This window comes from Saccoglossus kowalevskii, chromosome 5 (assembly GCF_978046115.1).
Source record: "Saccoglossus kowalevskii chromosome 5, keSacKowa6.1, whole genome shotgun sequence".
NCBI lineage: Eukaryota > Metazoa > Hemichordata > Enteropneusta > Harrimaniidae > Saccoglossus > Saccoglossus kowalevskii.
The window spans coordinates 3902171-3926096 of NC_140645.1; the positions used below are offsets into that span (position 1 = coordinate 3902171).

The following is a 23926-nucleotide window of genomic DNA, read 5'->3' on the forward strand; positions in this document are numbered from 1 at the left end:
TTAATTTTCACTGAAAAGACTTTTTGCGAAAATTAATTCCAAGTGAAAATAAAGTATTTTACAGTAATGGGAACATGTAGTACTCCTACCATATCTGTTCTATTAGTATTGCATTTGTTTATGTAAATGACCGGTGATTCATATGGTTAAAACAAGTCTTATTTTATTGACCCTGTGTACAAAAAATGTAATTTTCTTTTAATACTTCATAGACCTATTATATAGAAAACTAAGTGGTATTACATGTATATAATGTGCTTCTAATAGAATTAATACATTCACCTCAGTTCCTACAAGTCTGTAATTTTGGCGGAACGAGTTGTAGTGCACATTCCAAAAAATAAGGGGCAATTTTGAATAACTCTTACAAGTTATTGTAATATTTATGGCAGTCTGTGACATAAAATAAGTGTAAATCATCAATCAACTTTTTTTTATTTTCGTTATTTTGAAAAATCACCAGCCTGATTGGTTCAATATTTATTTGTTTGTAATATGTACTAGTTAATTTTTGGTATTGATCATACTTTTTATATATATATTTTTTAACTTAATTGCTGGATTGTGTTGATACCTCTTAACAACTCACAAGCTAGTATAGCCTGTATATAAGTCTGGTCTGTTCAGCTTGTACCAGCACTTTAAATAAATAAGTGTAATAAAAATTTACAAATAATGTATGTTTATGTAGTTCATTTGTGTGTGTGTGTGTTGGGGGGGTGTACCACATAATGTTATGTTATGTGAATATTGTTAATTCTGTTTCGTGATGGCCTCTTGTTTTTAAAAATAAACTGATCGAACAATATGATTACAAAATCTGTTATTCAATCTATTGTTCGTATAAAAAGCTTAAATAAACTTTTGTCAAGCTGGTCAGGTCGTATCATGGAACAGTTGTGCAATGAAGCATTTAGCCACTTATTTAGCCTTTGAATTGATATGAAAAACAGTTTAACATTTTTTAAGCCAGAATCTATCTCCAAGCTGTGCGTTTATAATATTTATAGACTGGATGCATCTTTTGCTACCAAGTCGTGCAGCAGATGCGCCCGAGTTTGCAAGGATGTGTAAGCCGTACGGCCGAGGGTAGTAAAACTTGTATCTGGTCCACAAAGGTTTTATCGTATGCCTTATATGTGTAATTACAATGTCACCATGATATGACCTTAAATACACGACGTAATGTAAAATGACACAAATCCTGTATTCGCCTCTGGAATACCTCAAAGTATGAACGAAGACTGGAGTATCGGCCGATGCGCAGTGTACTGTCTGAGTGCATACTTCGGAGTTTTCTCGTATTAACCTTATTATTATACATCTTTTCCTTCCGTGGGAATGCCAAAATTCAAAATAGAACAAAATCAGCAACTTTTTTGTGTTAAGTCCGGTCAAACTCTTTTGGCAGCCATGTTTGTTTTTATTATTAGAGGACACTTATGCGCATAATCATTCCATGTTTGGAATTTATATTTCATATATTTATATATATGATATGATGAAAATACCTCGTAAAATACCGCAAAAGTACTGCACGCTACAACTTATGGCATTACGGTGACAGATGTATAATAATAAGGAATAATCGTATTTATCCATTTGCACTTGACATATAAAAATTACAAATTTGGTTAAATTGGCCCAATCGACTATTCACATTAATTTGTTGAGCTATAATAAAAAAATAATGTAACCAAGAACGAAATGGAGAAGCAGTGTTTTGCATTTTTGTTCAGGGTAGAATTTTCATTACACCACTTTCTAAATTTTAGCATTTTAGCCGAATGCCGATGCAAAATACTGACATTTTGCTCACGTAGTAGATACGGTGCGTCAACCAAATTCTGATGTATACGTAATTTTTTTTTCGATTGGTCACTTTATTTTTTATGAGAAAAAGTGAGCGCTAAGGGTTTACGAATAACTATTTTATTACTGACATTATAAAGCTAAAAAAGCGTTCAAGCTATAACTATTATTAATTCATAATGAAAACGGGATTGTGTAATTCATAATGTCGAAAACGAACAATGTCTGAAAATCTACTTAGCATTTTGGCTGTCTGGAGAGGGACATGGGTCTGAAACCACATCCGACCAGGAAAATTCCCACTTTGCAAATTATACTGCTGAAGAGTCATGGTTTTCATTCTAAGGTATTGGTCAGTTACTTCGGCCTAGGGGGGGTCGGTGGATCAGTAGGGGGGTTACCCTGTTTTTGATTGTGCGAATAGGGGGGGGGGTCACTGTTTTTGATATCATGTTTTTTCAGAATTCACACACGCGCTCATGCATATATTTTTAAAATTTTTATTTCAGAACAAACGATAAAAAAGGTAATCGTACAAATGTGTTTTTAATAATAACTATTACCTATATTGCCTATAAATTTGTTAATGCCAAAAATGTTATAGGCTAAATATTTTGCCAAATAACTAACAGATTATGCAATGTGGCTAGAACCCCAATTATACAGTTAAGTTTTAAACACATCCCAAGTCCATGTGCTGCTGATATCAGATTATTTTATTTAAAGTCTGAAGTCACTATTGTATAAGATACTTACTGGATTTATCCAATTATAACAGGAATGTGGCGGTGTGAGTGTAGTAACATTGTGTTTACTGAAAAATAAACTTTATAGATTTTAACATGGTCTACTCGCTCCTTTGTAGGGTGGTCAGCGCAATTAGCACATTTACAAGTGAACAGGATGGCCACTCACATTGCCGGCGAATTCACAAATAAACTCCCATTCACGGGTTGGATTATGTGGTTTTATAAACTTATTAAATCTCAAGGATGAAGTCGGGTGAATGTACTAAGTTTTGTCACATTCTCCGTGCATTAAATTGAGTTATATATACAGTTGGAACTGGTTGGTATATTTATTTTTAAATCGTAATTATGCTTACTACGACACAAGGTGTATTTGGGTGAAGTCTTAATTGCTATATAATTCACATTGCCGGCGAATTCACAAATAAACTCCCATTCACGGGTCGGATTATGTGGTTTTATAAACTTATTAAACCACAAGGATGAAGTCGGGTGAATGTACTAAGTTTTTTCACATTCACCGTGCAGTAAATTGAGTTGTATATACAGTTTGAACTGGTTGGTATATTTATTTTTAAATCATAATTATGCTTACTACGACATGAGGTGTATTTGGATGAAGTCTTATTTGGTATATAATTCACATTGCCGGCGAATTCACAAATAAACTCCCATTCACCAGTTGGGTTATATGGTTTTAAAAACTTATTAAACCACAAGGATGAAGTCAGGTGAATGTACTAAGTTTTGTCACATTCACCGTGCAGTAAATTGAGTTGTATATACAGTTTGTACTGGTTGGTGTATTTGGTTTAACATTAGAATTCTGGTTGTTTCAACACAAGAGTATATGTGACTTAAGTATCTCATTATATGTTAGACATAAACACTATCTCCATCAAGATTCTCAATAAGATGATTGTGTTCCAAAAGTTGTCCTTCACCCTCCTCATGTCCGTCGGACAAATAGGATAATTGACCAACATCGATTGATTGGAAAACTAGGCTGTATTGAGATATTCCCCGTAAAGTCATATGGTAGTTGAAGGAAGACATGCTACTTCATTGTCAAAGTTGGTGAATCGCTGTGAAGATACCCACTGAAATAATACCATCTTCACCCACTCGGATAAGTTGAGGTGAATTAAGTACTCTGTGCTGTGAATACTTATTAGTTGCAAAGCCAATTAGAATACTTATTAGTTGCATACATAATTAGAACACTTATTAGTTGCATACATAATTAGACTACTTATTAGTTTCATACATAATTAGAATACTTATTAGTTGCATACATAATTAGAATACTTATTAGTTGCATACATAATTAGAATACTTATTAGTTGCATACATAATTAGAATACTTATTAGTTACATACATAATTAGAATACTTATTAGTTGCATACATATTTAGAATACTTATAAGTTGCATACATAATTAGAATACTTATTAGTTACATACATAATTAGAATACTTATTAGTAGCATACATAATTAGAATACTTATTAGTTGCATACATAATTAGAATACTTATTATTTGCATACATAATTAGAATACTTATTAGTTGCATACATAATTAGAATACTTATTAGTTGCATACATAATTAGTGTAATTCTGGTTAGCTGTGGGTTATATAATTAGAATACGTATTAGTTGCATACCCAATTAGAATACGTATTAGTTGCATACATAATTAGAATACTTATTAGTTGCATACATAATTAGAATACTTATAAGTTGCATACATAATTAGTGGAATTGTGGTTAGCTGTGGGTTATATAATTAGAATACTTATTAGTTGCATACCCAATTAGAATACGTATTAGTTGCATACATAATTAGAATACTTATTAGTTGCATCCATAATTAGAATACTTATTAGTTGCATACATAATTAGAATACTTATTAGTTGCATACATAATTAGTGTAATTCTGGTTAGCTGTGGGTTATATAATTAGAATACTTATTAGTTGCATACCCAATTAGAATACTTATTAGTTGCATACATAATTAGAATACTTATTAGTTGCATACATAATTAGAATACTTATTAGTTGCATACATAATTAGAATTCTTATTAGTTGCATACATAATTAGAATACTTATTAGTTGCATACATAATTAGAATACTTATTAGTTGCATACATAATTAGAATACTTATTAGTTGCATACATAATTAGACTACATATTAGTTTCGTACATACTAACTTTTTTCGAGGGATTTTTTGCATAGCCGAAGCAATAAATGACATCCAATTGCAACGAATATTCAGCCTACTGCCTAACCATTGCAGAATACACCAGTTCTCGTCCGATCACTGAAGTTAAGCTGCATCGGGAGTGGTTAGTACTTGCATGGGAGACCGGCTGGGAATACCTCGTGCAGAAGGCTCATCAACATTTTTATTCCACATTACATACTAACTTTTTCCTATTATTTTTTGCCTAGCCGAAGCATTAAATGACATACAATTCGGACGAATATTCAGCCTACTGCCAAACCATTGCAGAATACACCAGTTCCCATCCGATCACTGAAGTTAAGCTGCATCGGGCGTGGTTAGTACTTGCATGGGAGACTGGCTGGGAATACCACGTGCATTAGGCTCATCAACATTATTATTCCACCGTACACACTAACTTTTTTCCGGGATTTTTTGCCTAGCCGAAGTATTAAATTACATCCAATTCCAACAAATATTCAGCCTACTGCCAAACCATTGCAGAACACACCAGTTCTTGTCCGATCACTGAAGTTAAGCTGCATCGGGAGTGGTTAGTACTTGCATGGGAGACCGGCTGAGAATACCACGTGCAGTAGGTTCAGCAACATTTTTATTTCACCGTACATACCAACTTTTTCCCGGGATTTGTTGCCTAGCCGAAGTATTAAATTACATCCAATTCCGACAAATATTCAGCCTACTGCCAAACCATTGCAGAGTACACCAGTTCTCGTCCGATCGCTGAAGTTAATCTGCATCGGGCATGGTTAGTACTTGCATGGGAGACCGGCTGGGAATACCACGTGCAGTAGGCTTATCAACATTTTATTTCACAGTACATACAAACTTTTTTCCTGGATTTGTTGCCTAGCCGAAGTATTAAATTACATCCAATTCCGACTAATATTCAGCCTACTGCCAAACCAATGCAGAGTACATCAGTTCTCGTCCGATCACTGAAGTTAATCTGCATTCGGCATGGTTAGTACTTGCATGGGAGACCGGCTGGGAATACCACGTGCAGTAGGCTTATCAACATTTTTATTCCACCGTACATACCAACTTTTTCTCGGGATTTGTTGCCTAGCCGAAGTTTTAAATTACATCCAATTCCGACAGTTATTCAGCCTACTGCCAAACCATTGCAGAATACACCAGTTCTCGTCCGATCACTGAAGTTAAGCTGCATCGGGCGTGGTTAGTACTTGCACGGGAGACTAGCTGGGAAAACCACGTGCAGTAGGCTCATCAACATTTTTATTCCACATTACATACTAACTTTTCCCCATGATTTTTTGCCTAGACGAAGCATTAAATGACATACAATTCGGACGAATATTCAGCCTACTGCCAAACCATTGCAGAATACACCAGTTCCCATCCGATCACTGAAGTTAAGCTGCATCGGGCGTGGTTAGTACTTGCATGGGAGACTGGCTGGGAATACCACGTGCATTAGGCTCATCAACATTATTATTCCACCGTACACACTAACTTTTTTCCGGGATTTTTTGCCTAGCCGAAGTATTAAATTACATCCAATTCCAACAAATATTCAGCCTACTGCCAAACCATTGCAGAACACACCAGTTCTTGTCCGATCACTGAAGTTAAGCTGCATCGGTAGTGGTTAGTACTTGCATGGGAGACCGGCTGAGAATACCACGTGCAGTAGGTTCAGCAACATTTTTATTCCACATTACATACTAACTTTTCCCATGATTTTTTGCCTAGCCGTAGCATTTAATGACATCCAATTCCGACGAGTATTCAGCCTACTGCCAAACCATTGCAGAATACACCAGTTCTCGTCCGATCACTGAAGTTAAGCTGCATCGGGCGTGGTTAGTACTTGCATGGGAGACCGGCAGGGAATACCACGTGCAGTAGGCTGATGAACATTTTTATTCCATCGTATATACTAACATTTTTCCATGATTTTTTGCCTAGCCGAAGCATTAAATGACATACAATTTCGACGAATATTCAGCCTACTGCCAAACCAAAGCAGAGTACACCAGTTCTCGTCTGATTACTGAAGTTAATCTGCATCGGGCATGGTTAGTACTTGCATGGGAGACCGGCTGGGAATACCACGTGCAGTAGGCTTATCAACATTTTTATTTCACCGTACATACCAACTTTTTCCTGGGATTTGTTGCCTAGCCGAAGTATTAAATTACATCCAATTCCGACGAATATTCAGCCTACTGCCAAACCATTGCAGAGTACACCAGTTCTCGTCCGATCGCTGAAGTTAAGCTGCATCGGGCGTGGTTAGTACTTACATGGGAGACCTTCTGGGAATACCACGTGCAGTTTTCTCATCAACATTTTTATTCCATAGTACATACTAACTTTTTCCCGGGATTTTTTGCCTAGTCGAAGCATTAAATGACATCTAATTCTGACGAATATTCAGCCTACTGCCAAATTAAAGCAGAGTACACCAGTTTTCTTCCGATCGCTGAAGTTAAGCTGCATCGGGCGTGGTTAGTACTTGCATGGGAGACCGGCTGGGAATACCACGTGCAGTAGGCTTATCAACATTTTTATTCCACCGTACATGCTAACTTTTCCCCGGGATTTTTTGCCTAGCCGAAACGTTAAACGACATCCAATTCTGACAAATATTCAGCCTACTGCCAAACCGATGCTGAATACACCAGCTCTCATCCGATACCTGAAGTTAATTTGCATTGGGCATGCTTAGTACTTGCATGGGAGATCAGTTGGGAATACAACGTGCAGTAGGTTTATCAACATTTTTATTCCACCGTACATACCAACTTTTTCCCGGCATTTGTTGCCTAGCCGAAGTATTAAATTACATCCAATTCCGACGAGTATTCAGCCTACGGCCAAACCATTGCAGAATACACCAGTTCTCATCCGATCACTGAAGTTAAGCTGCATCGGGCGTGGTTAGTACTTGCATGGGAGACCGGCTGGGAATACCACGTGCAGTAGGCTGATGAACATTTTGATTCCACCGTACATACTAACTTTTTTCCATGAATTTTTGCCTAGCCGAAGCATTAAATGACATCCAATTGCGACGAATATTCAGCCTACTGCCAAACCAATGCAGAATACACCAGTTCTCGTCTGATCACTGAAGTTAATCTGCATCGGGCATGGTTAGTACTAGCATGGGAGACCTGCTGGGAATACCACGTGCAGTAGGCTTATCAACATTTTTATTCCACCGTACATACCAACTTTTTCTCGGGATTTGTTGCCTAGCCGAAGTATTAAATTACATCCAATTCTGACAAATATTCAGTCTACTGCCAAACCATTGCAGAATACACCAGTTCTCGTCCGATTACTGAAGTTAAGCCGCATCGGGCGTGGTTAGTACTTGCACAGGAGACCAGCTGGGAATACCACGTGCAGTAGGCTCATCAACATTTTTATTCCACATTACATACTAACTTTTCCCCATGATTTTTTGCCTAGACGAAGCATTAAATGACATACAATTCGGACGAATATTCAGCCTACTGCCAAACCATTGCAGAATACACCAGTTCTCGTCCGATCACTGAAGTTAATCTGCATCGGGCATGGTTAGTACTTGCATGGGAGACCGGCTGAGAATACCACGTGCAGTAGGCTTATCAACATTTTATTTCACAGTACATACAAACTTTTTTCCTGGATTTGTTGCCTAGCCGAAGTATTAAATTACATCCAATTCCGACTAATATTCAGCCTACTGCCAAACCAATGCAGAGTACATCAGTTCTCGTCCGATCACTGAAGTTAATCTGCATTCGGCATGGTTAGTACTTGCATGGGAGACCGGCTGGGAATACCACGTGCAGTAGGCTTATCAACATTTTTATTCCACCGTACATACCAACTTTTTCTCGGGATTTGTTGCCTAGCCGAAGTTTTAAATTACATCCAATTCCGACAGTTATTCAGCCTACTGCCAAACCATTGCAGAATACACCAGTTCTCGTCCGATCACTGAAGTTAAGCTGCATCGGGCGTGGTTAGTACTTGCACGGGAGACTAGCTGGGAAAACCACGTGCAGTAGGCTCATCAACATTTTTATTCCACATTACATACTAACTTTTCCCCATGATTTTTTGCCTAGACGAAGCATTAAATGACATACAATTCGGACGAATATTCAGCCTACTGCCAAACCATTGCAGAATACACCAGTTCCCATCCGATCACTGAAGTTAAGCTGCATCGGGCGTGGTTAGTACTTGCATGGGAGACTGGCTGGGAATACCACGTGCATTAGGCTCATCAACATTATTATTCCACCGTACACACTAACTTTTTTCCGGGATTTTTTGCCTAGCCGAAGTATTAAATTACATCCAATTCCAACAAATATTCAGCCTACTGCCAAACCATTGCAGAACACACCAGTTCTTGTCCGATCACTGAAGTTAAGCTGCATCGGGAGTGGTTAGTACTTGCATGGGAGACCGGCTGAGAATACCACGTGCAGTAGGTTCAGCAACATTTTTATTTCACCGTACATACCAACTTTTTCCCGGGATTTGTTGCCTAGCCGAAGTATTAAATTACATCCAATTCCGACAAATATTCAGCCTACTGCCAAACCATTGCAGAGTACACCAGTTCTCGTCCGATCGCTGAAGTTAATCTGCATCGGGCATGGTTAGTACTTGCATGGGAGACCGGCTGGGAATACCACGTGCAGTAGGCTTATCAACATTTTATTTCACAGTACATACAAACTTTTTTCCTGGATTTGTTGCCTAGCCGAAGTATTAAATTACATCCAATTCCGACTAATATTCAGCCTACTGCCAAACCAATGCAGAGTACATCAGTTCTCGTCCGATCACTGAAGTTAATCTGCATTCGGCATGGTTAGTACTTGCATGGGAGACCGGCTGGGAATACCACGTGCAGTAGGCTTATCAACATTTTTATTCCACCGTACATACCAACTTTTTCTCGGGATTTGTTGCCTAGCCGAAGTTTTAAATTACATCCAATTCCGACAGTTATTCAGCCTACTGCCAAACCATTGCAGAATACACCAGTTCTCGTCCGATCACTGAAGTTAAGCTGCATCGGGCGTGGTTAGTACTTGCACGGGAGACTAGCTGGGAAAACCACGTGCAGTAGGCTCATCAACATTTTTATTCCACATTACATACTAACTTTTCCCCATGATTTTTTGCCTAGACGAAGCATTAAATGACATACAATTCGGACGAATATTCAGCCTACTGCCAAACCATTGCAGAATACACCAGTTCCCATCCGATCACTGAAGTTAAGCTGCATCGGGCGTGGTTAGTACTTGCATGGGAGACTGGCTGGGAATACCACGTGCATTAGGCTCATCAACATTATTATTCCACCGTACACACTAACTTTTTTCCGGGATTTTTTGCCTAGCCGAAGTATTAAATTACATCCAATTCCAACAAATATTCAGCCTACTGCCAAACCATTGCAGAACACACCAGTTCTTGTCCGATCACTGAAGTTAAGCTGCATCGGTAGTGGTTAGTACTTGCATGGGAGACCGGCTGAGAATACCACGTGCAGTAGGTTCAGCAACATTTTTATTCCACATTACATACTAACTTTTCCCATGATTTTTTGCCTAGCCGTAGCATTTAATGACATCCAATTCCGACGAGTATTCAGCCTACTGCCAAACCATTGCAGAATACACCAGTTCTCGTCCGATCACTGAAGTTAAGCTGCATCGGGCGTGGTTAGTACTTGCATGGGAGACCGGCAGGGAATACCACGTGCAGTAGGCTGATGAACATTTTTATTCCATCGTATATACTAACATTTTTCCATGATTTTTTGCCTAGCCGAAGCATTAAATGACATACAATTTCGACGAATATTCAGCCTACTGCCAAACCAAAGCAGAGTACACCAGTTCTCGTCTGATTACTGAAGTTAATCTGCATCGGGCATGGTTAGTACTTGCATGGGAGACCGGCTGGGAATACCACGTGCAGTAGGCTTATCAACATTTTTATTTCACCGTACATACCAACTTTTTCCTGGGATTTGTTGCCTAGCCGAAGTATTAAATTACATCCAATTCCGACGAATATTCAGCCTACTGCCAAACCATTGCAGAGTACACCAGTTCTCGTCCGATCGCTGAAGTTAAGCTGCATCGGGCGTGGTTAGTACTTACATGGGAGACCTTCTGGGAATACCACGTGCAGTTTTCTCATCAACATTTTTATTCCATAGTACATACTAACTTTTTCCCGGGATTTTTTGCCTAGTCGAAGCATTAAATGACATCTAATTCTGACGAATATTCAGCCTACTGCCAAATTAAAGCAGAGTACACCAGTTTTCTTCCGATCGCTGAAGTTAAGCTGCATCGGGCGTGGTTAGTACTTGCATGGGAGACCGGCTGGGAATACCACGTGCAGTAGGCTTATCAACATTTTTATTCCACCGTACATGCTAACTTTTCCCCGGGATTTTTTGCCTAGCCGAAACGTTAAACGACATCCAATTCTGACAAATATTCAGCCTACTGCCAAACCGATGCTGAATACACCAGCTCTCATCCGATACCTGAAGTTAATTTGCATTGGGCATGCTTAGTACTTGCATGGGAGATCAGTTGGGAATACAACGTGCAGTAGGTTTATCAACATTTTTATTCCACCGTACATACCAACTTTTTCCCGGCATTTGTTGCCTAGCCGAAGTATTAAATTACATCCAATTCCGACGAGTATTCAGCCTACGGCCAAACCATTGCAGAATACACCAGTTCTCATCCGATCACTGAAGTTAAGCTGCATCGGGCGTGGTTAGTACTTGCATGGGAGACCGGCTGGGAATACCACGTGCAGTAGGCTGATGAACATTTTGATTCCACCGTACATACTAACTTTTTTCCATGAATTTTTGCCTAGCCGAAGCATTAAATGACATCCAATTGCGACGAATATTCAGCCTACTGCCAAACCAATGCAGAATACACCAGTTCTCGTCTGATCACTGAAGTTAATCTGCATCGGGCATGGTTAGTACTAGCATGGGAGACCTGCTGGGAATACCACGTGCAGTAGGCTTATCAACATTTTTATTCCACCGTACATACCAACTTTTTCTCGGGATTTGTTGCCTAGCCGAAGTATTAAATTACATCCAATTCTGACAAATATTCAGTCTACTGCCAAACCATTGCAGAATACACCAGTTCTCGTCCGATTACTGAAGTTAAGCCGCATCGGGCGTGGTTAGTACTTGCACAGGAGACCAGCTGGGAATACCACGTGCAGTAGGCTCATCAACATTTTTATTCCACATTACATACTAACTTTTTCCCATGATTTTTTGCCTAGACGAAGCATTAAATGACATACAATTCGGACGAATATTCAGCCTACTGCCAAACCATTGCAGAATACACCAGTTCTCGTCCGATCACTGAAGTTAAGCTGCATCGGGCGTGGTTAGTACTTGGATGGGAGACCGGCAGGGAATACCACGTGCAGTAGGCTGATGAACATTTTTATTCCATCGTACATACTAAAATTTTTCAATGATTTTTTGCCTAGCCGAAGCATTAAATGACATCCAATTTCGACGAATATTCAGCCTACTGCCAAACCAATGCAGAGTACACCAGTTCAGGTCCGATTACTGAAGTTAATCTGCATCGGGCATGGTTAGTACTTGCATGGGAGACCTGCTGGGAATACCACGTGCAGTTTTCTCATCAACACTTTTATTCCATAGTACATACTAACTTTTCCCCGGGATTTTTTGCCTAGCCGAAGCATTAAATGACATACAATTCGGACGAATATTCAGCCTACTGCCAAACCATTGCAGAATACACCAGTTCTCGTCCGATCACTAAAGTTAAGATGCATCTGGCGTGGTTAGTACTTGCATGGGAGACCGGCTGGGAATACCACGTGCATTAGGCTCAACAACATTTTTATACCACAGTACGTACTAACTTTTCCCGGGATTTTTTGCCTAGCCGAAGTATTAAATTACATCCTATTCCGACAAATATTCAGCCTACTGCCAAACCATTGCAGAATACACCAGTTCTCGTCCAATCACTGAAGTTAAGCTGCATCGGGCGTGGTTAGTACTTGCATGGGAGACCGGCTGGGAATACCACGTGCAGTAGGCTGATGAACATTTTTATTCCACCGTACATACTAACTTTTTTCCATGAATTTTTGCCTAGCCGAAGCATTAAATGACATCCAATTGCGACGAATATTCAGCCTACTGCCAAACCAATGCAGAATACACCAGTTCTCGTCCGATCACTGAAGTTAAGCTGCATCGGGCGTGGTTAGTACTTGGATGTGAGACCGGCTGGGAATAACATGTGCAGTAGGCTGATGAACATTTTTATTCCACCGTACATACTAACTTTTTTCCATGAATTTTTGCCTAGCCGAAGCATTAAATGACATCCTATTCCGACAAATATTCAGCCTACTGCCAAACCATTGCAGAATACACCAGTTCTCGTCCGATCACTGAAGTTAAGCTGCATCGGGCGTGGTTAGTACTTGCATGGGAGACCGGCTGGGAATACCACGTGCAGTAGGCTGATGAACATTTTTATTCCACCGTACATACTAACTTTTTTCCATGAATTTTTGCCTAGCCGAAGCATTAAATGACATCCAATTGCGACGAATATTCAGCCTACTGCCAAACCAATGCAGAATACACCAGTTCTCGTCTGATCACTGAAGTTAATCTGCATCGGGCATGGTTAGTACTAGCATGGGAGACCTGCTGGGAATACCACGTGCAGTAGGCTTATCAACATTTTTATTCCACCGTACATACCAACTTTTTCTCGGGATTTGTTGCCTAGCCGAAGTATTAAATTACATCCAATTCTGACAAATATTCAGTCTACTGCCAAACCATTGCAGAATACACCAGTTCTCGTCCGATTACTGAAGTTAAGCCGCATCGGGCGTGGTTAGTACTTGCACAGGAGACCAGCTGGGAATACCACGTGCAGTAGGCTCATCAACATTTTTATTCCACATTACATACTAACTTTTTCCCATGATTTTTTGCCTAGACGAAGCATTAAATGACATACAATTCGGACGAATATTCAGCCTACTGCCAAACCATTGCAGAATACACCAGTTCTCGTCCGATCACTGAAGTTAAGCTGCATCGGGCGTGGTTAGTACTTGGATGGGAGACCGACAGGGAATACCACGTGCAGTGCAGCATTAAATGACATCCAATTTCGACGAATATTCAGCCTACTGCCAAACCAAAGCAGAGTACACCAGTTCAGGTCCGATTACTGAAGTTAATCTGCATCGGGCATGGTTAGTACTTGCATGGGAGACCTGCTGGGAATACCACGTGCAGTTTTCTCATCAACACTTTTATTCCATAGTACATACTAACTTTTCCCCGGGATTTTTTGCCTAGCCGAAGCATTAAATGACATACAATTCGGACAAATATTCAGCCTACTGCCAAACCATTGCAGAATACACCAGTTCTCGTCCGATCACTAAAGTTAAGATGCATCTGGCGTGGTTAGTACTTGCATGGGAGACCGGCTGGGAATACCACGTGCATTAGGCTCAACAACATTTTTATACCACAGTACGTACTAACTTTTCCCGGGATTTTTTGCCTAGCCGAAGTATTAAATTACATCCTATTCCGACAAATATTCAGCCTACTGCCAAACCATTGCAGAATACACCCGTTCTCGTCCAATCACTGAAGTTAAGCTGCATCGGGCGTGGTTAGTACTTGGATGTGAGACCGGCTGGGAATAACATGTGCAGTACGCTCATCAACATTTTTATTCCACATTACTTACTAACATTTTCCCGATATTTTTTGCTTAGCCGAAGCATTAAATGACATCCAATTCCGATGAATATTCAGCCTACTGCCAAAACATTTCAGAATACACCAGTTCTCGTCCGATCAATGAAGTTAAGCTGCATCGGGCGTGGCTAGTACTAGCATGAGAGACCTGCTGGGAATACCACGTGCAGTAGGCTTATCAACATTTTTATTCCACCGTACATACCAACTTTTTCCCATGATTTTTTGCCTAGCAGAAGCATTTAATGACATCCAATTCCGACGAATATTCAGCCTACTGCCAAACCATTGCAGAATACACAAGTTCTCGTCCGATCACTGAAGTTAAGCTGCATCCGGCGTGGTTAGTACTTGCATGGGAGACCGGCTGGGAATACCACGTGCATTAGGCTCATCAACATTTTTATTTCACCGTACATACTAACATTTTCCCGGGATTGTTTGCAGAGCCGAAGCATTAAACGACATACAATTCGGACGAATATTCAGCCTACTGCCAAGCCATTGCAAAATACACCAGTTCTCGTCCGATCACTGAAGTTAAGCTGCATCGAGCGTGGTTATTACTTGCATGGGAGACCGGCTGGGAATACCACGTGCATTAGTCTCATCAACATTTTTGTTCCACCGTACAGACTAAATTTTTCCCGGGATTTTTTGCCTAGCCGAAGTATTAAGTTACATCCAATTCCGACGAATATTCAGCCTACTGCTAAACCATTGCAGAATACACCCGTTCTCGTCCGATCACTGAAGTTAAGCTGCATCGGGCGTGGTTAGTACTTGGAGTGAGACCGGCTGGGAATACCACGTGCAGTACGCTCATCAACATTTTTATTCCACCGTACATACCAACTTTTTCCCGGGATTTGTTGCCTAGCAGAAGTATTAAATTACATCCAATTCTGACAAATGTTCAGCCTACTGCCAAACCATTGCAGAATACACCAGTTCTCGTCCGATCACTGAAGCTAAGCCGCATCGGGCGTGGTTAGTACTTGCACGGGAGACCGGCTGGGAATACCTCGTGCAGTAGGCTCATCAACATTTTTATTCCACATTACATGCTAACTTTTTCCCATGATTTTTTGCCTAGACGAAGCATTAAATGACATACAATTAGGACGAATATTCAGCCTACTGCCAAACCATTGCAGAATACACCAGTTCTCGTCCGATCACTGAAGTTAAGCTGCATCAGGCATGGTTAGTACTTGCATGGGAGACCGGCTGGGAATACCATGTGCAGTAGGCTTATCAACATTTTTATTTCACCGTACATACCAACTTTTTCCTGGGATTTGTTGCCTAGCCGAAGTATTAAATTACATCCAATTCCGACGAATATTCAGCCTACTGCCAAACCATTGCAGAGTACACCAGTTCTCGTCCGATCGCTGAAGTTAAGCTGCATCGGGCGTGGTTAGTACTTACATGGGAGACCTTCTGGGAATACCACGTGCAGTTTTCTCATCAACATTTTTATTCCATAGTACATACTAACTTTTTCCCGGGATTTTTTGCCTAGTCGAAGCGTTAAACGACATCTAATTCTGACGAATATTCAGACTTCTGTCAAACCAGTGTAGAATACACCAGTTCTCGTCCGATCACTGAAGTTAATCTGCATCGGGCATGGTTAGTACTTGAATGGGAGACCGGCTGGGAATACCACGTGCAGTTGGCTTATCAACATTTTTATTTCACCGTATATACCAACTTTTTCCCGGGATTTGTTGCCTAGCCGAAGTATTAAATTACATCCAATTCCGACAAATATTCAGCCTACTGCCAAACCATTGCAGAGTACACAAGTTCTCGTCCGATCGCTGAAGTTAAGCTGCATCGGGCGTGGTTAGTACTTGCATGGGAGACCGGCTGGGAATACCACGTGCAGTAGGCTTATCAACATTTTTATTCCACCGTACATGCTAAATTTCCCCGGGATTTTTTGCCTAGCCGAAACGTTAAACGACATCCAATTCTGACAAATATTCAGCCTACTGCCAAACCATTGCAGAACACACAGTTCTTGTCCTATCCCTGAAGTTTAGCTGCACCGGGCGTGGTTAGTACATGCATGAGAGACCGGCTGGGAATACGACGTACAGTAGGCTCATCAACATTTTTATTCCACATTACATACTAACTATTTCCTATGATTTTTTTGCCTAGCCGTAGCATTAAATGACATCCAATTCCGATGAATGTTCTGCCTACTGCCAAACCATTGCAGAATACACCTGTTCTCGTCCGATCACTGAAGTTAAGCTGCATCGGGCGTGGTTAGTACTTGCATGGGAGACTGGCTGGGAATACCACGTGCAGTAGGCTGATGAACATTTTTATTCCATCGTACATACTAACTTTTTCCATGATTTTTTGCCTAGCCGAAGCATTAAATGACATCCAATTGCGACGAAAATTCAGCCTACTGCCAAACCGATGCTGAATACACCAGCTCTCGTTCGATACCTGAAGTTAATTTGCATCGGGCATGCTTAGTACTTGCATGGGAGATCAGTTGGGAATACAACGTGCAGTAGGTTTATCAACATTTTTATTCCACCGTACATACCAACTTTTTCCCGGCATTTGTTGCCTAGCCGAAGTATTAAATTACATCCAATTCCGAGAGTATTCAGCCTACGGCCAAACCATTGCAGATTAAACCAGTTCTCGTCCGATCACTGAAGTTAAGCTGCATCGGGCGTGGTTAGTACTTGCATGGGAGACCGGCTGGGAATACCACGTGCAGTAGGCTGATGAACATTTTTATTCCACCGTACATACTAACTTTTTTCCATGAATTTTTGCCTAGCCGAAGCATTAAATGACATCCAATTGCGACGAATATTCAGCCTACTGCCAAACCAATGCAGAATACACCAGTTCTCGTCCGATCACTGAAGTTTATCTGCATCGGGCATGGTTAGTACTTGCATGGGAGACCGGCTGGGAATACCACGTGCAGTTGGCTTATCAACATTTTTATTTCACCGTACATACCAACTTTTTCCCGGGATTTGTTGCCTAGCCGAAGTATTAAATTACATCCAATTCCGACGAGTATTCAGCCTACTGCCAAACCATTGCAGAGTACACCAGTTCTCGTCCGATCGCTGAAGTTAAGCTGCATCGGGCGTGGTTAGTACTAGCATGGGAGACCTGCTGGGAATACCACGTGCAGTAGGCTGATGAACATTTTTATTCCACCGTACATACCAACTTTTTCTCGGGATTTGTTGCCTAGCCGAAGTATTAAATTACATCCAATTCTGACAAATATTCAGTCTACTGCCAAACCATTGCAGAATACACCAGTTCTCGTCCGATCACTGAAGCTAAGCCGCATCGGGCGTGGTTAGTACTTGCACGGGAGACCGGCTGGGAATACCTCGTGCAGTAGGCTCATCAACATTTTTATTCCACATTACATGCTAACTTTTTCCCATGATATTTTGCCTAGACGAAGCATTAAATGACATACAATTAGGACGAATATTCAGCCTACTGCCAAACCATTGCAGAATACACCAGTTCTCGTCCGATCACTGAAGTTAAGCTGCATCGGGCATGGTTAGTACTTGCATGGGAGACCGGCTGGGAATACCACGTCCAGTAGGCTTATCAACATTTTTATTTCACCGTACATACCAACTTTTTCCTGGGATTTGTTGCCTAGCCGAAGTATTAAATTACATCCAATTCCGACGAATATTCAGCCTACTGCCAAACCATTGCAGAGTACACCAGTTCTCGTCCAATCGCTGAAGTTAAGCTGCATCGGGCGTGGTTAGTACTTACATGGGAGACCTTCTGGGAATACCACGTGCAGTTTTCTCATCAACATTTTTATTCCATAGTACATACTAACTTTTTCCCGGGATTTTTTGCCTAGTCGAAGCATTAAACGACATCTAATTCTGACGAATATTCAGACTTCTGTCAAACCAGTGTAGAATACACCAGTTCTCGTCCGATCACTGAAGTTAATCTGCATCGGGCATGGTTAGTACTTGCATGGGAGACCGGCTGGGAATACCACGTGCAGTTGGCTTATCAACATTTTTTTTTCACCGTATATACCAACTTTTTCCCGGGATTTGTTGCCTAGCCGAAGTATTAAATTACATCCAATTCCGACAAATATTCAGCCTACTGCCAAACCATTGCAGAGTACACAAGTTCTCGTCCGATCGCTGAAGTTAAGCTGCATCGGGCGTGGTTAGTACTTACATGGGAGACCTTCTGGGAATACCACGTGCAGTTTTCTCATCAACATTTTTATTCCACCGTACATACCAACTTTTTCCCGGCATTTGTTGCCTAGCCGAAGTATTAAATTACATCCAATTCCGACGAGTATTCAGCCTACGGCCAAACCATTGCAGATTAAACCAGTTCTCGTCCGATCACTGAAGTTAAGCTGCATCGGGCGTGGTTAGTACTTGCATGGGAGACCGGCTGGGAATACCACGTGCAGTAGGCTGATGAACATTTTTATTCCACCGTACATACTAACTTTTTTCCATGAATTTTTGCCTAGCCGAAGCATTAAATGACATCCAATTGCGACGAATATTCAGCCTACTGCCAAACCAATGCAGAATACACCAGTTCTCGTCCGATCACTGAAGTTTATCTGCATCGGGCATGGTTAGTACTTGCATGGGATACCGGCTGGGAATACCACGTGCAGTTGGCTTATCAACATTTTTATTTCACCGTACATACCAACTTTTTCCCGGGATTTGTTGCCTAGCCGAAGTATTAAATTACATCCAATTCCAACGAGTATTCAGCCTACTGCCAAACCATTGCAGAGTACACCAGTTCTCGTCCGATCGCTGAAGTTAAGCTGCATCGGGCGTGGTTAGTACTTGCATGGGAGACCGGCTGGGAATACCACGTGCAGTAGGCTGATAAACATTTTTATTCCACCGTACATACTAACTTTTTTACATGAATTTTTGCCTAGCCGAAGCATTAAATGACATCCAATTGCGACGAATATTCAGCCTACTGCCAAACCAATGCAGAATACACCAGTTCTCGTCTGATCACTGAAATTAATCTGCATCGGGCAAGGTTAGTACTAGCATGGGAGACCTGCTGGGAATACCACGTGCAGTAGGCTTATCAACATTTTTATTCCACCGTACATACCAACTTTTTCTCGGGATTTGTTGCCTAGCCGAAGTATTAAATTACATCCAATTCTGACAAATATTCAGTCTACTGCCAAACCATTGCAGAATACACCAGTTCTCGTCCGATCACTGAAGCTAAGCCGCATCGGGCGTGGTTAGTACTTGCACGGGAGACCGGCTGGGAATACCTCGTGCAGTAGGCTCATCAACATTTTTATTCCACATTACATGCTAACTTTTTCCCATGATTTTTTGCCTAGACGAAGCATTAAATGACATACAATTAGGACGAATATTCAGCCTACTGCCAAACCATTGCAGAATACACCAGTTCTCGTCCGATCACTGAAGTTAAGCTGCATCGGGCGTGGTTAGTACTTACATGGGAGACCTTCTGGGAATACCACGTGCAGTTTTCTCATCAACATTTTTATTCCATAGTACATACTAACTTTTTCCCGGGATTTTTTGCCTAGTCGAAGCATTAAACGACATCTAATTCTGACGAATATTCAGACTTCTGTCAAACCAGTGTAGAATACACCAGTTCTCGTCCGATCACTGAAGTTAATCTGCATCGGGCATGGTTAGTACTTTCATGGGAGACCGGCTGGGAATACCACGTGCAGTTGGCTTATCAACATTTTTTTTTCACCGTATATACCAACTTTTTCCCGGGATTTGTTGCCTAGCCGAAGTATTAAATTACATCCAATTCCGACAAATATTCAGCCTACTGCCAAACCATTGCAGAGTACACAAGTTCTCGTCCGATCGCTGAAGTTAAGCTGCATCGGGCGTGGTTAGTACTTGCATGGAAGACCGGCTGGGAATACCACGTGCAGTAGGCTTATCAACATTTTTATTCCACCGTACATGCTAACTTTTCCCCGGGATTTTTTGCCTAGCCGAAACGTTAAACGACATCCAATTCTGACAAATATTCAGCCTACTGCCAAACCATTGCAGAACACACAGTTCTCGTCCGATCCCTGAAGTTTAGCTGCACCGGGCGTGGTTAGTACATGCATGAGAGACCGGCTGGGAATACGACGTGCAGTAGGCTCATCAACATTTTTATTCCACATTACATACTAACTATTTCCTATGATTTTTTTGCCTAGCCGTAGCATTAAATGACATCCAATTCCGATGAATATTCTGCCTACTGCCAAACCATTGCAGAATACACCTGTTCTCGTCCGATCACTGAAGTTAAGCTGCATCGGGCGTGGTTAGTACTTGCATGGGAGACTGGCTGGGAATACCACGTGCAGTAGGCTGATGAACATTTTTATTCCATCGTACATACTAACTTTTTCCATGATTTTTTGCCTAGCCGAAGCATTAAATGACATCCAATTGCGACGAATATTCAGCCTACTGCCAAACCAATGCAGAATACACCAGTTCTCGTCCGATCACTGAAGTTAATCTGCATCGGGCATGGTTAGTACTTGCATGGGAGACCGGCTGGGAATACCACGTGCAGTTGGCTTATCAACATTTTATTCCACATTACTTACTAACATTTTCCCGAGATTTTTTGCTTAGCCGAAGCATTAAATGACATCCAATTCCGATGAATATTCAGCCTACTGCCAAAACATTTCAGAATACACCAGTTCTCGTCCGATCAATGAAGTTAAGCTGCATCGGGCGTGGCTAGTACTAGCATGAGAGACCTGCTGGGAATACCACGTGCAGTAGGCTTATCAACATTTTTATTCCACCGTACATACCAACTTTTTCCCATGATTTTTTGCCTAGCAGAAGCATTTAATGACATCCAATTCCGACGAATATTCAGCCTACTGCCAAACCATTGCAGAATACACAAGTTCTCGTCCGATCACTGAAGTTAAGCTGCATCCGGCGTGGTTAGTACTTGCATGGGAGACCGGCTGGGAATACTACGTGCATTAGGCTCATCAACATTTTTATTCCACCGTACATACTAACATTTTCCCGGGATTGTTTGCATAGCCGAAGCATTAAACGACATACAATTCGGACGAACATTCAGCCTACTGCCAAGCCATTGCAAAATACACCAGTTCTCGTCCGATCACTGAAGTTAAGCTGCATCGAGCGTGGTTATTACTTGCATGGGAGACCGGCTGGGAATACCACGTGCATTAGTCTCATCAACATTTTTATTCCACCGTACAGACTAAATTTTTCCCGGGATTTTTTGCCTAGCCGAAGTATTAAGTTACATCCAATTCCGACGAATATTCAGCCTACTGCTAAACCATTGCAGAATACACCCGTTCTCGTCCGATCACTGAAGTTAAGCTGCATCGGGCGTGGTTAGTACTTGGATGTGAGACCGGCTGGGAATACCACGTGCAGTACGCTCATCAACATTTTTATTCCACCGTACATACCAACTTTTTCCCGGGATTTGTTGCCTAGCAGAAGTATTAAATTACATCCAATTCTGACAAATGTTCAGCCTACTGCCAAACCATTGCAGAATACACCAGTTCTCGTCCGATCACTGAAGCTAAGCCGCATCGGGCGTGGTTAGTACTTGCACGGGAGACCGGCTGGGAATACCTCGTGCAGTAGGCTCATCAACATTTTTATTCCACATTTCATGCTAACTTTTTCCCATGATTTTTTGCCTAGACGAAGCATTAAATGACATACAATTAGGACGAATATTCAGCCTACTGCCAAACCATTGCAGAATACACCAGTTCTCGTCCGATCACTGAAGTTAAGCTGCATCGGGCATGGTTAGTACTTGCATGGGAGACCGGCTGGGAATACCACGTGCAGTAGGCTTATCAACATTTTTATTTCACCGTACATACCAACTTTTTCCTGGGATTTGTTGCCTAGCCGAAGTATTAAATTACATCCAATTCCGACGAATATTCAGCCTACTGCCAAACCATTGCAGAGTACACCAGTTCTCGTCCGATCGCTGAAGTTAAGCTGCATCGGGCGTGGTTAATACTTACATGGGAGACCTTCTGGGAATACCACGTGCAGTTTTCTCATCAACATTTTAATTCCATAGTACATACTAACTTTTTCCCGGGATTTTTTGCCTAGTCGAAGCATTAAACGACATCTAATTCTGACGAATATTCAGACTTCTGTCAAACCAGTGTAGAATACACCAGTTCTCGTCCGATCACTGAAATTAATCTGCCTCGGGCATGGTTAGTACTTGCATGGGAGACCGGCTGGGAATACCACGTGCAGTTGGCTTATCAACATTTTTTTTTCACCGTATATACCAACTTTTTCCCGGGATTTGTTGCCTAGCCGAAGTATTAAATTACATCCAATTCCGACAAATATTCAGCCTACTGCCAAACCATTGCAGAGTACACAAGTTCTCGTCCGATCGCTGAAGTTAAGCTGCATCGGGCGTGGTTAGTACTTGCATGGAAGACCGGCTGGGAATACCACGTGCAGTAGGCTTATCAACATTTTTATTCCACCGTACATGCTAACTTTTCCCCTGGATTTTTTGCCTAGCCGAAACGTTAAACGACATCCAATTCTGACAAATATTCAGCCTACTGCCAAACCATTGCAGAACACACAGTTCTCGTCCGATCCCTGAAGTTTAGCTGCACCGGGCGTGGTTAGTACATGCATGAGAGACCGGCTGGGAATACGACGTGCAGTAGGCTCATCAACATTTTTATTCCACATTACATACTAACTATTTCCTATGATTTTTTTGCCTAGCCGTAGCATTAAATGACATCCAATTCCGATGAATATTCTGCCTACTGCCAAACCATTGCAGAATACACCTGTTCTCGTCCGATCACTGAAGTTAAGCTGCATCGGGCGTGGTTAGTACTTGCATGGGAGACTGGCTGGGAATACCACGTGCAGTAGGCTGATGAACATTTTTATTCCATCGTACATACTAACTTTTTCCATGATTTTTTGCCTAGCCGAAGCATTAAATGACATCCAATTGCGACGAATATTCAGCCTACTGCCAAACCAATGCATAATACACCAGTTCTCGTCCGATCACTGAAGTTAATCTGCATCGGGCATGGTTAGTACTTGCATGGGAGACCGGCTGGGAATACCACGTGCAGTTGGCTTATCAACATTTTTATTTCACCGTACATACCAACT

The 23926-nt window shown here is 41.3% G+C and overlaps 2 non-coding genes and 76 pseudogenes across 2 annotated transcripts; all 78 read left to right on the forward strand.

Annotated features, from left to right (window-relative positions):
• Nucleotides 1–4842: 4842 nt before the first annotated feature.
• Nucleotides 4843–4962, forward strand: LOC146742835 (5S ribosomal RNA; annotated as a pseudogene).
• A 96-nt stretch (nucleotides 4963–5058) lies between these two features.
• On the forward strand, nucleotides 5059–5178 carry LOC146742836 (5S ribosomal RNA; annotated as a pseudogene).
• Nucleotides 5179–5274: 96 nt separating this feature from the next.
• LOC146742837 (5S ribosomal RNA) lies at nucleotides 5275–5394 on the forward strand (annotated as a pseudogene).
• A 96-nt stretch (nucleotides 5395–5490) lies between these two features.
• On the forward strand, nucleotides 5491–5610 carry LOC146742838 (5S ribosomal RNA; annotated as a pseudogene).
• A 95-nt stretch (nucleotides 5611–5705) lies between these two features.
• LOC146742839 (5S ribosomal RNA) lies at nucleotides 5706–5825 on the forward strand (annotated as a pseudogene).
• Nucleotides 5826–5921: 96 nt separating this feature from the next.
• On the forward strand, nucleotides 5922–6041 carry LOC146742840 (5S ribosomal RNA; annotated as a pseudogene).
• A 96-nt stretch (nucleotides 6042–6137) lies between these two features.
• Nucleotides 6138–6257, forward strand: LOC146742841 (5S ribosomal RNA; annotated as a pseudogene).
• A 96-nt stretch (nucleotides 6258–6353) lies between these two features.
• Nucleotides 6354–6473, forward strand: LOC146742842 (5S ribosomal RNA; annotated as a pseudogene).
• Nucleotides 6474–6568: 95 nt separating this feature from the next.
• On the forward strand, nucleotides 6569–6688 carry LOC146742843 (5S ribosomal RNA; annotated as a pseudogene).
• Nucleotides 6689–6784: 96 nt separating this feature from the next.
• LOC146742844 (5S ribosomal RNA) lies at nucleotides 6785–6904 on the forward strand (annotated as a pseudogene).
• Nucleotides 6905–7000: 96 nt separating this feature from the next.
• LOC146742845 (5S ribosomal RNA) lies at nucleotides 7001–7120 on the forward strand (annotated as a pseudogene).
• A 96-nt stretch (nucleotides 7121–7216) lies between these two features.
• LOC146742846 (5S ribosomal RNA) lies at nucleotides 7217–7336 on the forward strand (annotated as a pseudogene).
• A 312-nt stretch (nucleotides 7337–7648) lies between these two features.
• On the forward strand, nucleotides 7649–7768 carry LOC146742847 (5S ribosomal RNA; annotated as a pseudogene).
• Nucleotides 7769–7864: 96 nt separating this feature from the next.
• On the forward strand, nucleotides 7865–7984 carry LOC146742848 (5S ribosomal RNA; annotated as a pseudogene).
• A 96-nt stretch (nucleotides 7985–8080) lies between these two features.
• LOC146742849 (5S ribosomal RNA) lies at nucleotides 8081–8200 on the forward strand (annotated as a pseudogene).
• Nucleotides 8201–8296: 96 nt separating this feature from the next.
• LOC146742850 (5S ribosomal RNA) lies at nucleotides 8297–8416 on the forward strand (annotated as a pseudogene).
• Nucleotides 8417–8511: 95 nt separating this feature from the next.
• LOC146742851 (5S ribosomal RNA) lies at nucleotides 8512–8631 on the forward strand (annotated as a pseudogene).
• Nucleotides 8632–8727: 96 nt separating this feature from the next.
• On the forward strand, nucleotides 8728–8847 carry LOC146742852 (5S ribosomal RNA; annotated as a pseudogene).
• A 96-nt stretch (nucleotides 8848–8943) lies between these two features.
• LOC146742853 (5S ribosomal RNA) lies at nucleotides 8944–9063 on the forward strand (annotated as a pseudogene).
• A 96-nt stretch (nucleotides 9064–9159) lies between these two features.
• LOC146742854 (5S ribosomal RNA) lies at nucleotides 9160–9279 on the forward strand (annotated as a pseudogene).
• A 96-nt stretch (nucleotides 9280–9375) lies between these two features.
• Nucleotides 9376–9495, forward strand: LOC146742855 (5S ribosomal RNA; annotated as a pseudogene).
• A 95-nt stretch (nucleotides 9496–9590) lies between these two features.
• On the forward strand, nucleotides 9591–9710 carry LOC146742856 (5S ribosomal RNA; annotated as a pseudogene).
• Nucleotides 9711–9806: 96 nt separating this feature from the next.
• LOC146742857 (5S ribosomal RNA) lies at nucleotides 9807–9926 on the forward strand (annotated as a pseudogene).
• Nucleotides 9927–10022: 96 nt separating this feature from the next.
• LOC146742858 (5S ribosomal RNA) lies at nucleotides 10023–10142 on the forward strand (annotated as a pseudogene).
• Nucleotides 10143–10238: 96 nt separating this feature from the next.
• LOC146742859 (5S ribosomal RNA) lies at nucleotides 10239–10358 on the forward strand (annotated as a pseudogene).
• A 95-nt stretch (nucleotides 10359–10453) lies between these two features.
• On the forward strand, nucleotides 10454–10573 carry LOC146742860 (5S ribosomal RNA; annotated as a pseudogene).
• Nucleotides 10574–10669: 96 nt separating this feature from the next.
• LOC146742861 (5S ribosomal RNA) lies at nucleotides 10670–10789 on the forward strand (annotated as a pseudogene).
• Nucleotides 10790–10885: 96 nt separating this feature from the next.
• On the forward strand, nucleotides 10886–11005 carry LOC146742862 (5S ribosomal RNA; annotated as a pseudogene).
• A 96-nt stretch (nucleotides 11006–11101) lies between these two features.
• Nucleotides 11102–11221, forward strand: LOC146742863 (5S ribosomal RNA; annotated as a pseudogene).
• A 312-nt stretch (nucleotides 11222–11533) lies between these two features.
• Nucleotides 11534–11653, forward strand: LOC146742864 (5S ribosomal RNA; annotated as a pseudogene).
• Nucleotides 11654–11749: 96 nt separating this feature from the next.
• On the forward strand, nucleotides 11750–11869 carry LOC146742865 (5S ribosomal RNA; annotated as a pseudogene).
• A 96-nt stretch (nucleotides 11870–11965) lies between these two features.
• LOC146742866 (5S ribosomal RNA) lies at nucleotides 11966–12085 on the forward strand (annotated as a pseudogene).
• Nucleotides 12086–12181: 96 nt separating this feature from the next.
• Nucleotides 12182–12301, forward strand: LOC146742867 (5S ribosomal RNA). The gene has a single exon (XR_014929647.1). It is a non-coding gene; the product is annotated as a 5S ribosomal RNA (ribosomal RNA).
• Nucleotides 12302–12613: 312 nt separating this feature from the next.
• LOC146742868 (5S ribosomal RNA) lies at nucleotides 12614–12733 on the forward strand (annotated as a pseudogene).
• Nucleotides 12734–12828: 95 nt separating this feature from the next.
• Nucleotides 12829–12948, forward strand: LOC146742869 (5S ribosomal RNA; annotated as a pseudogene).
• A 96-nt stretch (nucleotides 12949–13044) lies between these two features.
• On the forward strand, nucleotides 13045–13164 carry LOC146742870 (5S ribosomal RNA; annotated as a pseudogene).
• A 96-nt stretch (nucleotides 13165–13260) lies between these two features.
• LOC146742871 (5S ribosomal RNA) lies at nucleotides 13261–13380 on the forward strand. Its single transcript, XR_014929635.1, has one exon. It is a non-coding gene; the product is annotated as a 5S ribosomal RNA (ribosomal RNA).
• Nucleotides 13381–13476: 96 nt separating this feature from the next.
• On the forward strand, nucleotides 13477–13596 carry LOC146742872 (5S ribosomal RNA; annotated as a pseudogene).
• A 96-nt stretch (nucleotides 13597–13692) lies between these two features.
• Nucleotides 13693–13812, forward strand: LOC146742873 (5S ribosomal RNA; annotated as a pseudogene).
• Nucleotides 13813–13908: 96 nt separating this feature from the next.
• On the forward strand, nucleotides 13909–14028 carry LOC146742874 (5S ribosomal RNA; annotated as a pseudogene).
• Nucleotides 14029–14276: 248 nt separating this feature from the next.
• LOC146742875 (5S ribosomal RNA) lies at nucleotides 14277–14396 on the forward strand (annotated as a pseudogene).
• Nucleotides 14397–14491: 95 nt separating this feature from the next.
• On the forward strand, nucleotides 14492–14611 carry LOC146742876 (5S ribosomal RNA; annotated as a pseudogene).
• Nucleotides 14612–14707: 96 nt separating this feature from the next.
• LOC146742877 (5S ribosomal RNA) lies at nucleotides 14708–14827 on the forward strand (annotated as a pseudogene).
• Nucleotides 14828–14923: 96 nt separating this feature from the next.
• Nucleotides 14924–15043, forward strand: LOC146742878 (5S ribosomal RNA; annotated as a pseudogene).
• A 312-nt stretch (nucleotides 15044–15355) lies between these two features.
• On the forward strand, nucleotides 15356–15474 carry LOC146742879 (5S ribosomal RNA; annotated as a pseudogene).
• A 96-nt stretch (nucleotides 15475–15570) lies between these two features.
• Nucleotides 15571–15690, forward strand: LOC146742880 (5S ribosomal RNA; annotated as a pseudogene).
• Nucleotides 15691–15786: 96 nt separating this feature from the next.
• Nucleotides 15787–15906, forward strand: LOC146742881 (5S ribosomal RNA; annotated as a pseudogene).
• A 96-nt stretch (nucleotides 15907–16002) lies between these two features.
• On the forward strand, nucleotides 16003–16122 carry LOC146742882 (5S ribosomal RNA; annotated as a pseudogene).
• Nucleotides 16123–16218: 96 nt separating this feature from the next.
• Nucleotides 16219–16338, forward strand: LOC146742883 (5S ribosomal RNA; annotated as a pseudogene).
• A 96-nt stretch (nucleotides 16339–16434) lies between these two features.
• Nucleotides 16435–16554, forward strand: LOC146742884 (5S ribosomal RNA; annotated as a pseudogene).
• A 311-nt stretch (nucleotides 16555–16865) lies between these two features.
• Nucleotides 16866–16985, forward strand: LOC146742885 (5S ribosomal RNA; annotated as a pseudogene).
• Nucleotides 16986–17295: 310 nt separating this feature from the next.
• LOC146742886 (5S ribosomal RNA) lies at nucleotides 17296–17415 on the forward strand (annotated as a pseudogene).
• Nucleotides 17416–17511: 96 nt separating this feature from the next.
• Nucleotides 17512–17631, forward strand: LOC146742887 (5S ribosomal RNA; annotated as a pseudogene).
• A 96-nt stretch (nucleotides 17632–17727) lies between these two features.
• LOC146742888 (5S ribosomal RNA) lies at nucleotides 17728–17847 on the forward strand (annotated as a pseudogene).
• A 96-nt stretch (nucleotides 17848–17943) lies between these two features.
• LOC146742889 (5S ribosomal RNA) lies at nucleotides 17944–18063 on the forward strand (annotated as a pseudogene).
• A 96-nt stretch (nucleotides 18064–18159) lies between these two features.
• On the forward strand, nucleotides 18160–18279 carry LOC146742890 (5S ribosomal RNA; annotated as a pseudogene).
• Nucleotides 18280–18375: 96 nt separating this feature from the next.
• Nucleotides 18376–18495, forward strand: LOC146742891 (5S ribosomal RNA; annotated as a pseudogene).
• Nucleotides 18496–18591: 96 nt separating this feature from the next.
• On the forward strand, nucleotides 18592–18711 carry LOC146742892 (5S ribosomal RNA; annotated as a pseudogene).
• A 96-nt stretch (nucleotides 18712–18807) lies between these two features.
• LOC146742893 (5S ribosomal RNA) lies at nucleotides 18808–18927 on the forward strand (annotated as a pseudogene).
• Nucleotides 18928–19023: 96 nt separating this feature from the next.
• On the forward strand, nucleotides 19024–19143 carry LOC146742894 (5S ribosomal RNA; annotated as a pseudogene).
• A 96-nt stretch (nucleotides 19144–19239) lies between these two features.
• On the forward strand, nucleotides 19240–19359 carry LOC146742895 (5S ribosomal RNA; annotated as a pseudogene).
• Nucleotides 19360–19455: 96 nt separating this feature from the next.
• Nucleotides 19456–19575, forward strand: LOC146742896 (5S ribosomal RNA; annotated as a pseudogene).
• A 96-nt stretch (nucleotides 19576–19671) lies between these two features.
• On the forward strand, nucleotides 19672–19791 carry LOC146742897 (5S ribosomal RNA; annotated as a pseudogene).
• Nucleotides 19792–19887: 96 nt separating this feature from the next.
• LOC146742898 (5S ribosomal RNA) lies at nucleotides 19888–20007 on the forward strand (annotated as a pseudogene).
• Nucleotides 20008–20103: 96 nt separating this feature from the next.
• LOC146742899 (5S ribosomal RNA) lies at nucleotides 20104–20223 on the forward strand (annotated as a pseudogene).
• A 96-nt stretch (nucleotides 20224–20319) lies between these two features.
• On the forward strand, nucleotides 20320–20439 carry LOC146742900 (5S ribosomal RNA; annotated as a pseudogene).
• A 96-nt stretch (nucleotides 20440–20535) lies between these two features.
• On the forward strand, nucleotides 20536–20655 carry LOC146742901 (5S ribosomal RNA; annotated as a pseudogene).
• A 312-nt stretch (nucleotides 20656–20967) lies between these two features.
• On the forward strand, nucleotides 20968–21087 carry LOC146742902 (5S ribosomal RNA; annotated as a pseudogene).
• Nucleotides 21088–21182: 95 nt separating this feature from the next.
• On the forward strand, nucleotides 21183–21302 carry LOC146742903 (5S ribosomal RNA; annotated as a pseudogene).
• Nucleotides 21303–21397: 95 nt separating this feature from the next.
• Nucleotides 21398–21517, forward strand: LOC146742904 (5S ribosomal RNA; annotated as a pseudogene).
• Nucleotides 21518–21613: 96 nt separating this feature from the next.
• Nucleotides 21614–21733, forward strand: LOC146742905 (5S ribosomal RNA; annotated as a pseudogene).
• Nucleotides 21734–22045: 312 nt separating this feature from the next.
• On the forward strand, nucleotides 22046–22165 carry LOC146742906 (5S ribosomal RNA; annotated as a pseudogene).
• A 96-nt stretch (nucleotides 22166–22261) lies between these two features.
• On the forward strand, nucleotides 22262–22381 carry LOC146742907 (5S ribosomal RNA; annotated as a pseudogene).
• A 96-nt stretch (nucleotides 22382–22477) lies between these two features.
• LOC146742908 (5S ribosomal RNA) lies at nucleotides 22478–22597 on the forward strand (annotated as a pseudogene).
• A 96-nt stretch (nucleotides 22598–22693) lies between these two features.
• On the forward strand, nucleotides 22694–22813 carry LOC146742909 (5S ribosomal RNA; annotated as a pseudogene).
• A 312-nt stretch (nucleotides 22814–23125) lies between these two features.
• LOC146742910 (5S ribosomal RNA) lies at nucleotides 23126–23245 on the forward strand (annotated as a pseudogene).
• A 312-nt stretch (nucleotides 23246–23557) lies between these two features.
• On the forward strand, nucleotides 23558–23677 carry LOC146742911 (5S ribosomal RNA; annotated as a pseudogene).
• Nucleotides 23678–23772: 95 nt separating this feature from the next.
• On the forward strand, nucleotides 23773–23892 carry LOC146742912 (5S ribosomal RNA; annotated as a pseudogene).
• Nucleotides 23893–23926: the final 34 nt, after the last annotated feature.